The sequence below is a fragment of the Thermobia domestica genome, chromosome 1 (genome assembly GCF_964235325.1).
Source record: "Thermobia domestica chromosome 1, izTheDome1.hap1.1, whole genome shotgun sequence".
NCBI lineage: Eukaryota > Metazoa > Arthropoda > Insecta > Zygentoma > Lepismatidae > Thermobia > Thermobia domestica.
The window spans coordinates 276,541,935-276,552,976 of NC_137454.1; positions in this window are offsets into that span (position 1 = coordinate 276,541,935).

Consider the following 11,042-nt stretch of genomic DNA (forward strand, 5'->3'; position numbering starts at 1 on the left):
CCTGCACATAGTCACTTCTATTTCCTGTGTTGTTGTTGCTGTTGTAGTTCCGACCTATATTCCGGCCACGCCTCTGACCCCTACGACCACCGTTAGCTCCCCTAGACGTCCCGCTGTCTCGATGCTGCGTACCTCTGCCGCGCTGTTGCCAACTTTTTCCTCCTCTCTCATCATTGTCAGCATTACGCGGTGTGCCTGTTCTACCCCTCTGCTGATAAGGCCCATTATTTCTATGTTGCCTTCTGTTTACTCGTGAGGGATTACTCGGCCTACTGTTTCTCGGTGGAGGGGGTGACTGCCTTCTCTCCTCCTCTTCGACAGCCAACATGTTGATCCCCCTCCTACTGTTACTACTCGGAGGATGATACGTACTCTGGAGTTCGCCAACGATTCCCAAAAACTCCTCTATACTCCTCCGTGGCTTCGAGGATACAATTCAGCGGTAAATGGAAAATGCAAGCTGCCTAGAAAGCACTCGGAGTAAAACCTGCTGTGGTAGGGGCGGGTCCAATATGCTGTTCGTATGGAGCAGCTCAAGCAAATACTCGGTCGGCTTTTTGTTCCCCCGTGTCTCGAAACGTGATGTCAATATTGAAGCACGAAGGTTAGCTAGTTTTTCCTCGCTAAGGTAGGTCTCGCGAAATTGAGTGACTAATTCTTGGTAAGCCCGGCACTTCACTGACGTCACCTGAGGATTGCTATTACAGAACATATTATGAAGGGGAGGGATATATTTTCCTACCTTTCACAATATTTATATCAAATGTGTTATGAAACACAGTGACATTGCTCACAATCACTTCACACACATTCAGCACAAACAATTATGGAATAAATTCTTTTCCTATTTCAATTATCGACTTCCACATATCTGTGACAGCAATCCTGAAACAAAGGAATGAAAATAACATGTATCAATGTAGCGAATATAAATTTAGAAACATCCATACTGACTAACAAGAATAATGACTTCTATTGAGTACTGTTCGGAAACGTAATACCTCTCTAAATAACTTGAAAGGTGTATAATTGTGTAAATTCAAATGAATACATAAAGAAACAAATGAAATCGAATATAAATTCCTTTGGTGCTCCAGGTAAATAGCTCCAGGCAAATGATTATCGATCTGATGCCAGATATTCACATGGTTAATATCGTGCAATGCTTCGTTTATGTTGAATTTTGAAACGGATCCCATTGAGTGCCCAAACTGCAACTTTCTGGTGTTTTAGTACATGAGACTACAATCTGAAAATTTTTGAATAAATTCAGAGGGACATTTCTATGCCAAATTCAAAATTCAAATCTTAATTTGAATTTTTAAGTGCTATTTTTTAATTTTACAGGTCTCTTCAATATAGTACAATTTGTAGTCTTCAAGATTTCCAATGGTTTTTGTTTCACGTCTCTAGTGCACATACTAACCATTTTATGACAATTTTTAATAATCACTGTAACTGAAAAAATGCAATTTTTGACATTTTTGGACACCCTGTATGGAGATATTTTCAGAAGGGAGAGGTAATATTTGGGATTTTCTCATCTTCCACTGTAATAATGCTGTACACCAATTTTGACAAAAATTTGAGATGGTCAAGTCTGATAACTTGTTGATTTGGCTTGGAATGTCCCATACAGTAATTTGTTGGAATATTATGAGGCGTTAAATGTAGAGCTTCAAGGATTTTTAAACATGACTAATCCTTTGTGATAAGTTATAACAAGGAGAACACAGTCAGAAACGTGAACTCGGAAGCTCCCAGCGTGGATAGCTGTAGAACACAGCCTCAGTTGCCAAGCTTGGCCATCAAATAAAGTGACCTTTATTCTTAGACGGGGTACTTGTCCTGCAAATTTACTTCAGATGCGGCCAGTAGTTCCTAAGAAATAAATTACCATATACAATCAGAGCCGAGCCGAGCCAGTCCTTGGCCGAGGCCACCAAGTATAGCGATCTTTATTCTTTGGATGATGGGCTAACTGTCCACGAAATTTCGATGATATTTTGCCAGTAGTTACAGAGTAATAAAATACAACATACAAGACAAATTGAACCGAGCCTGTCATCGGCCGAGCTCGGCCATCACATTTGGTGATCTTTATTCCTTAGATGATTGGGTATTTGCCCATCAAACTTGGTTTAAATTTAGCTGGTTGTTACCGAGGAATAAATAATATATACACACACATACCTAATTACAGTACATCTGGAGTGACCCTACAAGCTGTCGTGTGCTTACGTCGGCTTAAGATAAGTCCTAACATCGTGGTCAGAAATAGAACATACTTAATGTAAGTCGAATTCAGTTTCAACATCACAACACTAAAGGGGGGCTTGAGCTCGGCGAGCCCCCTGGCTACGCCACTGCAAGACATTTACAAACAGTAAACGTGATGGTCTAACTAAAGGTTGGAAATAATTGCTGGAAATAATTGAGCAACGACGCTCTGAAGTAGTTGTTTAATAGTGATGTGGTTAGAGCGGCTATCGCAAGTTCCGAAGATACTATGTTCGATTTTGAATGTAGATCTTTCTGCCTTTTTCTAATCGTCATACGTTCGTGACATTGTTCATGTTCGTAAATGACAAAAATATTACACGTTTCGAAGTGAATTCTAAATTGGATGCAAGAGGTCGTATTATTATTTGTGGGAAACGAACACGCTATTTTTATGACATTATAACGAATATAAATTAAATGTGTCATGCAGTTTCGTAATGGCGCATTGGAAAACTCCTTGCTTTCCAAGCAGCAGTCCTGTCTTCGAGGCCCGTCAAAGACAAGTTTATTTCTATCATTTTATCCTTTCTGCAATTCGGTGGTGAAATTTCATTTGGTTTTCTGTGATGCACATTTCTGTCTCATGAAACTCAATGGACTCATGAATTATTAAGTATGGTCAGTGAAAATGCTTTTTGAGAAACGTGACATTGGCCAAGTTGCGAATACACACCTTGAATCACATAATACTTAATCTAAAATGGAATCTTGCAGGTTTACGTTCCACGATTATCGTGAGTAGAGTAAGGGAGACGGTGATGACGAAAATAATGAAATGATGGAATCAAAAGGGTGGGGGAAATGGAAGAACCCCAAGAAATCGAACCACACGGTATTTGTCTACTACAATTCTCACTTGGCGCGAGATCGAACTCTGGACCCCACTTACGAGAGGTGATCGCTCTATATAATTGAGCCATAGTGGCTCCGCAATACCTAATGTAAAACAGCTATCATTTACACGCATTGCATAACTACAGTTAATACGTTCAATACTATAGTATGTAAGTAAATATAATGTGTTTTCACATGTATTTAGAACAACTGAATTTGTTTTGCAAACCCCGAGTGCTGGCAACTTCGACCCCTTACCCCCGCTGTAGGAATCCATGGTCCCACTTTCCCTCCCTTTATATATGCTAATTCCGTAGGCAGGCCCAAGTTTTTCAAGTGTTGTTGCTTCACGGATTTTTATTATTGATTATTATATTAATTCAATACCAATTTGGCATTTTGTTATAAACGTGCAACTCGGAATTTGTGGATTTTCAATCCATTTGTCTCGGAAATATTCTCAGGATAGAAAGTGCAACAAAACCTTACCTCTATTCTTATAAATATTTTTACAATGTTGTAAGACCACACACCGCGAACCCTTCCCCTGCCTATCCAGTGCTCTCGTAGGTGGTTTTAGTGGGTTACACCTACAGTATTTTTTTTCGTTGGTAATATATACGTATGCTAAATTTGTATGAAATTCCTGCAGGTGTCTGTGGTGTATCGTACGAACTACAAATGTTTTTCTTAGTTACCATTGCGCACTATATTTAAACATATTACAGTAAAGATGGAATATTGTATTACCACCCGACTGTCGTCGCTTTGCAAAATTTTATCATAATCTGACGTAAGACAATGAGTGGAATTAAGGATAAAAGATTAGATGTCAAATTGGTATTCGTAAAAGAATACGGTATAATTAAATGTAAGATTTTGCCATTTTGAATGTAAATTTATGTCCCCCACTCCACAAAGGAACTGTCACGGGCACATGCTGCTCCCTAAACCCTACGTGTGTGCCACAACTGTTCCAAATAGAAAAAAGGCATTTGGATATTTTTCACAACACTATTCGCGGGATATAGAATTTCATATGCAGTGCTTCTGTTTACTTGTTACTGGCATTCAAAGAACTGGCAATTGTTTCATGTAAATATAATTATGCAGAACAGCCATGGATAAATGTTTTGTGTTGCTAAAATGTATGATAATCGTTGGGAAGTTTTCTAGAGGGATCGAAAATATTCTTCCCAGGCTGGGACAACAGTTATTAAGTTAGTGCTAGAGAAAAAAATACAGACGGAGAATTTCCCTAGCTTCCCACTACATATAAATCACGTAGTAACAAAGGTTTTGTGTGACTGTCTATTGTTCTGTTCTACTCCGTGGATGAGTGAATAAATTCGTTGCTTGATAAACGTAAAGTTCAAAGATTCTGTTCAGGGAAGTTGTAAACTTTGAAAACTCTGACTGTATGTCTTCATCATATATGCATCTCTCGTTCCCCAATGTCATCAGCTATGACATAAGATGGCTTGGGAGGAAAACTTCAAATCTTAAAAGCGTTATACCAATGGGCTCACTTTCACTAAGGATTTGATTGAAAGTATGTTTTTTCGGACTGAAAGAGGCGGGTTTCGCTCTTCCTATCCCCTGAAGTGTCAGAATATTTATTCAGACTCCGCAAAGTCATTTCAGATCAAGCGACTGAAAGAGTGTTCATTCCAACAGCAACAGGAACCGACTTCCATTATTTTTTGCACTTTATCTTTACGAATAGGACAAATATCAAGTAATATGTTTGTCATAAGAACTACACGTATGAGATCCATCTGATTTTGGAGAAATGACGTTAGGGAATTTCACGCAAGTGTACAGGGAGTTTCACTGCCTGGCGATTATACTACCCACCTGGCGATTATGCTAATTCGCTTGAAATACTTCCCGGTAAATGCTTCGGGGTAAATGCCCGTGAGATAGGCTGCCCAAGTAACGTAGGGTCCAAGATTAATTACGTCGGGTAGAGTAGGTAAAACAGCAGCATGAAGTTGGCCCAACCTGTTGGAAGAACAAATCGTAAAATGTGTTTTTGTGCAGGAGTGAGGAGAAACGATGACTGACGAAATGACAAAAGGGAGTCTTTGGATACTTCTACTAAAAGTAAACAACACAACACCAGAAAAAATATTCGGACATCAGAGGCGTCGATAAGAAGATAACAGTCAGGAGACTTAATTAATCTTATAATTAACTGAAATGAGGGATTATAAACAAGTTAACTTACTACAAATGACTATACTTATATGCGAATCAAATAACATACAGATAGATTGTGCGGTATATGTAGTAGGTTATTTTTTACAGCCTTGCGCTGAGTTTTGAAACTATTAACAGTAGTCCTACCTGCAAATCATTTAAAGTATTTATCAATCATTCGGGGAGAGAACCCAGCCTCCAATGAAAATTTTGGGAGCCTAATAGGAGCTGAGCTCCTTGGTTCCGGCACCACTGATTGATACGTAATACTACTACGAAAGAAGAATTTATCCGATTTCATTTTCCGTTTAATAACTTTTAAAAATGCTAAATATTGGTATGCAGTAACTTACTTGTAAATATTAAAAATGCAAAATTCGATAACACTCAAACGAGTATGGGAACTTATCCGTACTAAGCTTATTTCTCCTTAGGTAGCAAATATAACTGAAGCTTCCTGATTTGTATAATATTTCTGAAAATTTACACATTGAGACACAAGGAGAAAACGTGAGAATATAGTGTCAATTAACAATAATTTAAAAATCCACTAAATTAACGGATAATATTAAATATAGAACCATTAACAGAATTAAGTGTGGAATTCGTTTTCTCGATTCATTTTTCTACTTTTATTTTCAGGATTACATCATCATTGAATTTCTACACTGGAGATTACCTTCGTTTACCAGCATCCAACTGGAGCTCAGCCTTGTAAATGAAAGATTATAAAAAGTGTAAAGGCAGAGGGCGATAATCGGACCCGGACCGGGAAATTATAAAAAAACACAACGCTAACCATTCACCTTTTTTTATGAAGACAAGGCAAATAAATTATAGCAAAGAGTTTATAGTTATTGCATTGCGCTGTTATTTATTCGATACAAAATGAGTTGTTTAAAATATAGATAACAATTTACAATTAAGAAAAGTACATAGTAGTTTATGAAGCTAAGACAAACAAATAATTTGCAAAATGTTTTTTACTGCACAAAAAAATTCTGCATATTGTGTTGGAGTTAAGACGAATACACATCAACATGATACGGTCGATGTGTGGTAAACACATATAGAAGAGTATATGCAGCGAGCCAAATTGCACTCTTATTATTTGCTTTAGGAAAATAATTAAAACCTGGATAGATAAGAATATTGATAGCCGTAATGTAGTGTAGAGACGAGAGACAGATCTTACCTATAAGTACAGTAAAATGTTTCCATATATTTTGAATCTGTGCAAAATTGTAAGCGATGCTGAAGAGTATCTATGTATTGCTGTGAAAACATATATAGTGACCCACAATTCCTACTTGAAAGAGTCGGTCTAGGGTTTCGTATTTACTGTTTAGAATAAAATACCAAAGCGATTTGCTATGAGTAATTAAGAAAGGAGATAAAATTTCGCCAAATATAAGGCCAGTGGATCTGTAGTTCTTTCAGTTGAATATGAGGCGTGACGAAGTGTTGTGTGTGTATGTAACGGCAATAAATTGCTCCAGCAGGCCACGTATTTTGTGTATTCTATTATTACATAATTCAAAGTAATGGTTTGTTCGATGTTATTGAACCATTCAATACCTAGGATTTTGACTGAATTAACAAAAGTGTAGTATACACTGTAGTGTTCCTGGTATTTAGGACGAATACCCAGGAGCTTAATTTTTTTAAATCTTGCTCCTGAAATACTTTGATACGTGTTTAAAAGACTCTGAGTATCATCGATAGTGGAAATACTGTTCACATAGAAGTGTACGTCATCTAAATAGCTCGCGACTGTAATAGAAATGTGGTTAACTTTGACGCCATTGAGTTTGTTCTGCGCAGCGTATATTAGAGGTGCAATTGAGAGACTATATAGAATATTTTACATGGTGTCACCTTGAAGAATTCCACTCCGCAAAGACATAACTGAGCTCAAACCTCCATTAATTTTTAGCTAAATTATTCTGTTGTGATACACTCCCTGAAGCATGGACAGAAAAGTGCCATTATATTCAAATTTGTGGAGAACTTTAAAGAGAGAGTCGTGTTCGACCCTGTCAAAAGCTTGTAAGAAATCTCTGGTTAAAATGGCCACAAAGGTAGGGGCCGCAGTCTCAGTATAGGCTATAAAATCTCGTACGTTAGCTAAAGCTTCATAAAGTAACGCATGGCATCCAGAACATCTTGAGAGGAACTAAGTAATTCTCCCATATAATTGTTCATACGAAGCGCTAGACACCGGAAGTCTGCACATAAAAGACTGATCGGGCGATAATTATCAATAAACGTAGAGTTAGGGTTTTTAGGTATTAAAACAGTAAACCCTATAGAGAGAGATTCTCCTAAAGTAAAATTTTCTCGATATTAATTGACGAGATCCGTGATAAACGGGCAAGAATATCAATAAAACTAAGATAAAATTCTAATGGAAGAGAGTCAATTCCAGTAGATTTACCACGTTTGCCTAATCTAATGGAGGTCTCAACTTCATCGATGGTAAAGGAACAGTTTAGATACTCTTCAGCATTAATATCTAGGATTGAAGGGATAAAGTCTAAAAGAAATTCATCCATATTCGTTACCTGCGGTGCAGAATACAGCTTTTTTTAATAATGCTGAACAAATTGGGGAAGTACCTACAAACCTTCATACATTTGGCCATCCTTGCCCTTAATGGACGAGATCAACGTTTGTTAGCTTCAGAGTTGTCCTTTTTGAATTTGTACAGCGCTAGCCTTTTCCGTGTCATCAGCTGGGACAATTTTTCTTCGGACAAAAAAACGAATATTCCTTGTTTATGTAATGATAATAGATGGGTTTTGGTTTCTTGTATTTGAGGCCTGACCAGACGGCCTCACATCTGTTCTTGCCTGTATTCTTTGAGTAGGCGCGAGTAATAGTTATATTAAGTATTATATGCTTAGTTCCTTTGGATACAATCTTGCTCACTGATTGATCGAAATCTAGTTTTAACTCGCTTGTCCCCAAAATACATAAGTTTGCCCTGATAGCATGATATTAACGGAAACAAGATCCCCCATTCGTCTCTAATTAAAAGCTGATATTCGGGGTCCATAAGTTTAGAAGTGTTGAAATATCAAAGGGGACTACTTCTCAACATTTTGACACTGGTAGGGTTATTGTCATAATAAGAGCATAGTGATTGCTAAAACACACAGGTTCGAGGGTAAAATCTCGTACGTGTGGAACCACTGAACGACATATGTAAAAAAAATGATCCAAGCGACAGCATGATTTTGACGTATGAAATGAATGACCTGGGTCAATGGGACAAAAGTGACGCCACACATCAACTAGATTATATGTCTACTAGTCGCTGGAGTTCAGGAGAGAAGTTATAGTTTGGAGTCAGGTCAATAGGCTGTAAAACAGAATTATAATCTCCACCTAATATACAAGAGTTGGTACCATTAAATAAAGCCTGTGCAAGGCCAGTGCTGAAGAAATTCTGTCTCTGTCGCCTTTTGTGAGAACCAGACGTGACATAAATATTACATAACATGTTGAAGCATCCCAACGGAGATTCGTTTATTTGGGTGATCACTAATGGCCTTAAACTCCTGATCACTACGATAGATAATGGCTGTATGTAGCCAATTATCCGTGAAACGAGAATAGCATGTATGATTTGAAACATAATTATACTCTTTAAAGGCCACTTCTTGAGCGAACAACATATCAATATACGCTTTGTAAATAAAGTCTCTTAATGCTTCTCGTTAACAGGAGATGTAAATCCATTTAAGTTAATCGTGGCAAAACTAAAGCTATACATAAAGATAAACAGAAAGAAAAGTAGAGTGAAGCGAATTAGTAAACACTGCATAAATGGCTGAAATAGAGACCACAATATAACAAGGAAGATAACTATAAGTCGTCCCCAACGGGGGTACCAGCTTTGAACTTTTTCAAAGTGGCCCGGGTTTGTGCACTTGAAACTCGGGTAACATCTGAAGTACGGCCTCCATTAGAATCTTTTGAAACTTCAGAACATTTTCCTTTAGTTGGGAAAGTTTAGGTTTTTCGTATACCGATAATATAACTAATGATATCAATATATTTTCGAAATAGATTATACTTCGTTGCTAGTTAACATGGAACTTTGAAAGATTTTACAACTGATTTGAAAATTTCTATTGTTTTAATTCATTATAAACGTATGTCGAATTAACATTTTACTTGTATCTACTTTATTCATTGAAGCAAAAAAGTTGACTTTAGCGAGAATCAAACGCGGGACCCTTGGCACGAGAGTCGAAGATCCTACTGATTCTGCCACGCCATAACTTCATAACCTTGCCCAACATACGACATATGCGATGAGGCAAAATCTTTATGATGCCTTTTCTCTGCAATATAAGGCCATTGCGCTCTACCAGTTTGTAATAAGAACACTTTAAATGTGCACTATCACCTTGCAAAAAATGGACCCGAACTTCATTTACAAAGGACTGCTTTCTCCTTCTCAGTCACATTTTTCACAATGTCCGTCATTTATATACGAGAACGCTAAAATGAGGAACGTTAACATTCCAATAATGGGAACAGATTTGAAGACCAACCCTAACCACAAGTCCAAAATGAAAATTATTCATGTTCCTGATGCCTACTGCAATATACAGGTGTATATGAAGATAAAGAGAAAGGGTGTGAGACAGAGGGGAGAGAGAGAGAGAGAGAGAGAGAGAGAGTATCTGGTAAAAATGAAAACAATATATACTTGTATTTTTACTTACAACGTAACAAGTTATTGTAATTCATAATCTTGGATCCTGTTAAAGAGATTTGAACGCTTGAAGCGACTTAATATTAATAAGGCTAGTTTTTCTGAGGCTTTTGTAATTAATGTCGCAAATAGTGTGATGCTTTCTAATATGTGCCAAAGAAATAAATGATGGATAGTGTCGTCAACACTTGCTTCAATTGATGGTATAAAAGTAATGTTGAGTTGATGTTGAGTTTAACAAGGCTATATGATACGTTTACCTACTGATTAGCGTGAAAATCGAACCACATGAACCTGCACCGGGAATCGACCCAGGTCCCTTACGTTAAAGGTGCCTACTACACATTACATCATATTACTGCACCGAGAGATTTCTGTTTATAAGTTAAAATAGAATTTCTGCACACAGTAGAGAAAAATGTACTTTTTTCATGGGCTGTACGAAAAATACAAAGTATGAACACAACAAAAACGAAACAAGGAAAAGGATTCAATGTAAAATGCTTTGCCTTTCTCGAATAATTCACTAAATGTATTAGAAGTGCATATCCTGAGCATTTCCAGTAAAACTATTAAAACGCGTTGGCTTTATAACTTGCCTGTGTGGTTTAGTGGCTACACGTGCGTCTCTGGTTAACGGGTTTCGGATTTGATTTCATGTTTGAGAATTTTTCGAACTTGAAACGTTCTCAGTGTATCTGTGATCGTGTCCCTGGCGTTCAAGGTTACTGGAAATAACTGCAGAAACGTGTATAACCAAGTAGGAACTTAAGTTACTGACAAGGGGAAAGCAGATTTTGGTAAATGAACTTGGGAACTACCATTCACGAGTTGAGAGTGTACTTTTGAAGTGTCAATATTACAAACTGCAATAGCCAGAAAACCCGTCTTAAAGTTTCTGACTCTCCGCATATATGATAGAACCCGTTAAGTTACGAATGGAAGAGTGAAGAGTAGGTACTCCGTACATCAGAAGGTCACGCTCGAGTTATTT